Source organism: Dermacentor andersoni, chromosome 1 (assembly GCF_023375885.2).
Source record: "Dermacentor andersoni chromosome 1, qqDerAnde1_hic_scaffold, whole genome shotgun sequence".
Taxonomy (NCBI): Eukaryota; Metazoa; Arthropoda; class Arachnida; order Ixodida; family Ixodidae; genus Dermacentor; species Dermacentor andersoni.
The window spans coordinates 396,276,570-396,282,347 of record NC_092814.1 but is presented as its reverse complement, the minus strand read 5'-3'; the positions used below and the strand labels follow the sequence as shown (position 1 = coordinate 396,282,347).

General features: G+C 48.7%; 1 pseudogene; it reads right to left on the bottom strand.

Annotated features, from left to right (window-relative positions):
- Positions 1–221: 221 nt before the first annotated feature.
- LOC126518562 (uncharacterized) lies at positions 222–4,675 on the bottom strand (annotated as a pseudogene).
- Positions 4,676–5,778: the final 1,103 nt, after the last annotated feature.

The window sequence follows — 5,778 nt, the reverse complement described above, 5'->3', positions numbered from 1 at the left end:
GTTCCGCAACCAAGTGTATCAGCTTTATACATATTAAATACTTTAACGAAGTCTCATTGTGAATACGTGGTTGTGTATTGTCGCCATTTTGTTCTTTTTACCGTATGTTAGGAATTTCTTCACAGACATACAGATTTTGAAGAAGGGCGCTCTTTAATAGATAAATGAAAGAAAAAAAGAGTTCAAGACAGTCTGACGACTGCCTTCCATCGCGGCCGCCATCACTCTCCTATGTTGCCAGTCTTTGCTTCCGATTCCGCTAACACTCGGCCATTCTGACAGCGAACTGTCCTCAGTTTACATGCTATAGTCCCGAAGATAAACAGTTTTTTGGACGCACGCATGCTACGTCTCGGCACGCTGTCTTCCTCGTTGGTGCTTGATTGGTCGGACAGTTCTTGGTATCTTCCACCCCATCTCTTCAGTTGGCTGATGTGGGCGGTAGTCGAGTAGACCTTTTCTTTCCGTTCATCTCGGTAGGTGTCCGCTGGGAGTATTTCAATTGCAGTTAATGGACCTCTGAACTTCTAGGTTTCTGTTGGGGCGCTGGTGCGCTCTGGAACGCAGCCCATGGCCACTATATCTCCAACACTCAGCTTGTCCTCTGTGAAGTGATGCTTGTCGAAGTACTGCTGGGACTTTTCTTGCTGACTCACTATTCCCTTTTGAGCCGTCTCTTGAAGTTGTTCCGGACATACCCACTCGTTATTCTCTGTGTTTAACCATCTGAGGACAGTATCTTGCATCCTTGATTGATATCCTTGCAGAAGCCTGAAAGGGCTAGTGCCTGTTGAGGCATTGTTTGCGATGTTTAGGTAGCTCTCTAAAACCTTGATATTCTGAACCCAGTCCTTGTGAGTACACGGTACCAGAGTTCGATTCACATGCTCTACCTGACCGTTACCCCTTGGATGGAGAGCACAGTTCAGTGTGTGAGCCACACCATTTTCCTGACAGAAGGCTTCGAAGCCGTGGGGCGGGAAACAGGAACGGTCAGCACCGTCTGAGATTATGAGCTCCGGTAGTCTGAACTCGGTTATAAAACTGCAGGCACCGCAGTACATTTCTTGCTCAGGTGTCTCGCACGGGGTAGAGACACAAAACCTTGGTCAGATTGTCCACCAACACCAAGATCCACTGGTTTTTCTTGGAACTTTTCACAAATGGGCCAACATGGTGCACGTGTACAACTTGAAGTGCTCTCTTCCCAGATGGTATCGGGTGCAGAAGTCCAGGTTTCTTCTCTCCTGGAATCGTTTTGAGCAGACACTCGAAGCACCTATGGATGTGCTGGTCCACGTAGCGTTTCATCCGAGGAAACCAATAAAGATCCTTGATTTTCATCACTGTTCGGTACGTACTAAAATGTCCCTGTGTGTCGTGAAACTTGACACAGAGTGTTTTACACATGCTCATCGGCATCACGAAAAGAAGTCGTCCGTTTCTTTCCACGTAAAACAGCCTTCCATCCTTCAGCCGTAGGTTTTCACCTTCACACTTTCTTCCTTGGTCCTTTCCTTGATTGGCTTCTCGGTAATTTGTGCGAGGTTAGCCAAGTCCGCATTTGATCGCTGGATTATAACAACTTGGTACTCCAAACTCAAGGCAACGCACACTTCGATCCTTGTCTCGACAACCTCATCAAGCGTTTTCTGCGGTGCTCCTACGGGTCCACGACCCAAATAGTCCACGTGTGCCATTTTCTCACCTGCTCGGTGCTTCACCTCAAAGTCATACTCTTGAAGTAAGTCTAACCACCTTGCTATCTGTAGTTTGAGTCTTATGCGCGTTCAGATCGGCAATTGCTTGGCAATCAGTTACCAGCGGGACCGGAATGCCTAGTACGAATGGACGAAGTTTTCCATACTCCAGACTATTGCCATCAGCTCCAGTTTTCCCGCATGGTAATTCTTCTCAGTCTCAGTGGTGCGTTTACTGACACAAAAAGCCAAGTGCCAGCGTCCTGACTCATCTTGTTGAAGGATCATTCCCTCAGCTCCATGTTTCCTTGCGTCCGTGTGGAGTTTTCTTGGAGCCGAAGGGTCATACAACTTCAGAACGGGAGGCTCTGTTCAGTTCTCTTCGGAGTTGGTCGAAAGCTTCCTGTTGTTGCACTCCCCATATAAGCTTTGTGTCTTTCTTGGTGAGAGAAATAAGTGGTCCTGCCTTCAGGGCATGGTGGGGAATGAACCGTCTGAAAAATCCTGTCAGGCCCAGAAATCTCTTGACACTGGGAACATCAGTTGGCGTGCTAGCATCCAATATAGCTTGTTTCTTCACTTCACCTGGCTGCTGGTAGCCTTTCACAATCTTGAAACCTAAGTAGCCGAGTTCGTCACTTCCAAACACACGCTTGGATAGCTTCAGGGTAAGACCAGCAGCTAGCAGAGCATCCAGTAGTTGTTTGAGCCGAACCAGCAAGTCTTACCAGTCCTTGGCTGGAATCAGCAAGTCGTCCATGTAAGCCCACACGACAGTGTTACGCAGAAATCCGAGGACCTTGTTCATTATACGTTGAAATCCAGCAGGACCGTTTCTGAACCCGAACACCATACGTTCAAACTGCCCGGTCACATTAGGTGTGATGAATGCAATTTTGGTCTTCGATTCCTCACTCAGTGGAAGTTGAAGGTATCCGTTTGCACAGTCTAACACACAGTAGATTCGTGCTGCGGATAGTCGTTGCCGCTGGTCATCAATGTTTGGCAAGGGAAAGCGTTCCGGCACCGTCTGGCTATGTAGCCGTCGATAGTCTATGAATAGACGATTTTCTCCATTTTTCTTTTTCACGAGTAGCACTGGGCTAGCGTATGGCGAGGATGCTTCGGGTACAATGCCAGTCGCTTTCCACTCCTTGACAATTTCTTAGACTGCTTCTATTTCCTCTGCGTTAGTCGTGTATGGTTTGTGGGTGACTGGAGTGCTTGCGGAATACTCTATGATAGTCATCTCCAGTAGGTTACAACACCCAACTCTGGCAAATTCAGTGCAAAGCAGTCCCTGTATTCATTCAGCATCTTCAGCAGTGCATCCACTTGTTGTTCATTGACGTCTTTCCCGTTATTCAGCATGCTAATCTCAATGAACTTCGGTTGAGGCACAGGTCTCACGGGGGTTAACTCTTCGCTCCTTGAAAGCAGTTCAGCGTGAGCCAACAAGCTTACCTTGATCAGCTGTTGGTCTTCATCCTTATCGTTCAACATGGGTATCTCAAGCCTTCCGTGTTGGATGTAAAGTAGCATTCCTTTACCAGGCCCACTAGGTAAGATCAGATTTCCTTCAATCTTACTGGTCTCCCCTGTCACACAACACACAGTTTTTTTGGCCAGCACTATGTTTCCTTGGCACGAAGTGGTTCCTAGGAAGGCATCATCTGGGCAAGTTCAATGTCACAAAATGCAAGATCATTTCGGTAGCCAATCCTGAGTTCGTCTCCCATGCGTAGGTATGCAATGTGGTCTTGTTCCCTCCAGGTTCTACCAACAAGCATGTTCATGGGCAAGGCACTGTTGTCGACGACAATTACCTTGACCTTGCGGCATACCACGTCATCGATTCCTATGTCCACCTCCGAGGTCCCCATAGACCGAACTGTAGATGTGCCGCTGTCCCCAAGCCCATACAAGTCTTGGGCCCTGCACACAACTTGTAGGCTGCACTTTTCAGCCGCTTGATGACGCAATATACAGTCTGCACTTCCCGGGTCAATCATCACCGAGAGCTGGTGAGGTCCGTTGATGGTCGCAGTTTTCAGGAACTTTGATGGACCACTGTCATTTGTTGGATTCTCATTCACCACGAAGTTAGCAACAGGGTTTGTTTTTGGACAGTCCCTTGCTATGTGCCCATACCTTCCGCAACTGTAGCATTTTCGCTCCACTTGATCACGCTTGGACGGCTCTAGCGTTTTTTCGGTGGTGCCCCACCACTTGTTTATACTGTGACACATGCATTTGGGATCACTTGCACAGGTGGACGGGCGGCAGTCCAAGATCTTGAGGTCGGAGGCTTGGCACGAGATGTCGTGGCACCTGGATCACCACCTTGTGGCTTGGCCACTGCTGACTTCTGCATTCTAGCTGCGCTTATTCGCTCCAGTCTTCGTAAGTCTGCCAGCAATTCATCGTCATTCTTGTGTTCCTTCGCCGTCATGGAGATGCATGCGTCTCTAATGCCCAGCCCTACGAAAATTTGCTCCTTGGTATCTTGCATACCGAGGCCCAATCACTTGCATAAGAAGGTCTTTTGGAGAAAGTATGCCGTGATGGACTCTCCTCATCTGGACTCTTTCCTGCATTTGCTTCCACTTTTCGGCCGTGCTTGTCTGGCCAACAACTGTCTTTTTGAAGGCAATCTTGCAGTTCTCCCACGTAGTGAGGTCATCGACACGGGCCTGAAGCCAAAATCGAGCAGGTCCCTTCATGTGAAGCCTGGCTTTTTCTAGTCTGAACCTGTCCGGCCAGCCGTGCAGGACTGCGATGGAATCCATAGTCTTCAGCCACGCCCTAGCTTCGTGGGATGAGCCCTCGCCGTCGAAATCGTGGATAGCTTTATTTAGGCCCGGCATTACGTGGAACGCTTCAGATTTCCTCTCGAGGAGCTCCAGTAACCGCCGGTTTTGCTCCAGCAGAGCTTACATCATTCGGTTTTCGTGAGTTCCGCCGCCGTCTGCCATCTTCGGGGTTGTCTAGGCGTCTCCATAGGCGTACACACAGGTGTTCGCCTCCAGCTCAGCGTCTAAGCTTACGACGTCACACAGAGCGTCCGCACACTTGTTTCTGACGTGGCACGAAGGCTCACGTTTTCGATGTCGGTACCTCACCAAGACGGTACCGTTGCTTCTCGTAGACGTCACACATAGCGTCTGCAGGCACGTTTTCAAGGCAACTCAAAGGTCCCTTTTACGGTCAGTACCTCACGAAGACGGCAGCAATGCAACGTTCGTTCTAAAGTCAGCGAGCATCACCGTCGACGCAATCCCACGACATCGGCTTCTAGGATCGCTTCACCACGAAGATTTCGGTGTATACCACTTCTGAGATGTTAGAAATTTCTTCGCAGACACACAGATCTGAAAGAAGGGCGTACTTTAATAGATAAATAAAAGAAAAAAAGAGTTCAAGACAGCTTGACGACTGCCTTCCATCGCGGCCGCCATCTCTCTCCCATGTTGCCAGCCTTCGCAGCCGATTGCGCTAACACGTACCAGTTGCTGCCGTTCGCCTATTGCCGGGGCATTGAACATGCTGTCTCTACCCCTTGTGCATTCTATATTCTTGCGTTATCGCGCCTTTGCAAACCTTTGTAACTATAGTGTACTTGTTTCATGTCAACCTTTTGTTTATTTGTACGATGTAATCAGATTGTATTGTTTGATACTGCGTTGATTCTGTTAAACTTGTGTGTGATTCAAATGCCCCCCTTACTCAATGTTCCTGACGGAACCTGTAAGGAAACCTGAATAAATAAATAAATAAAGGATTTTCCAAGAGGTGAGCTATTTACACACCACAATGCGAAGCGGCTCGCACCGACCTCGACCACATTATTTTGGCATATTCCACAGCGGCACACACCATTCAATGTAACACCAACCCAACATTTAAAATCACCGAGAACTCGTGCTGCTGCTCATCGCAGGGCTAACTCTACGCAGTCTGGCTGGCCGCCGCTAAGACTCAAGGTTTGGCCGTCGCCTGAAGAAGGAAGCTCCGGTGGTGTAGTCTCCCATCCCACCGCTCGCTTTATCTCCGCAAGGACATTTAATACAGTTTTGTC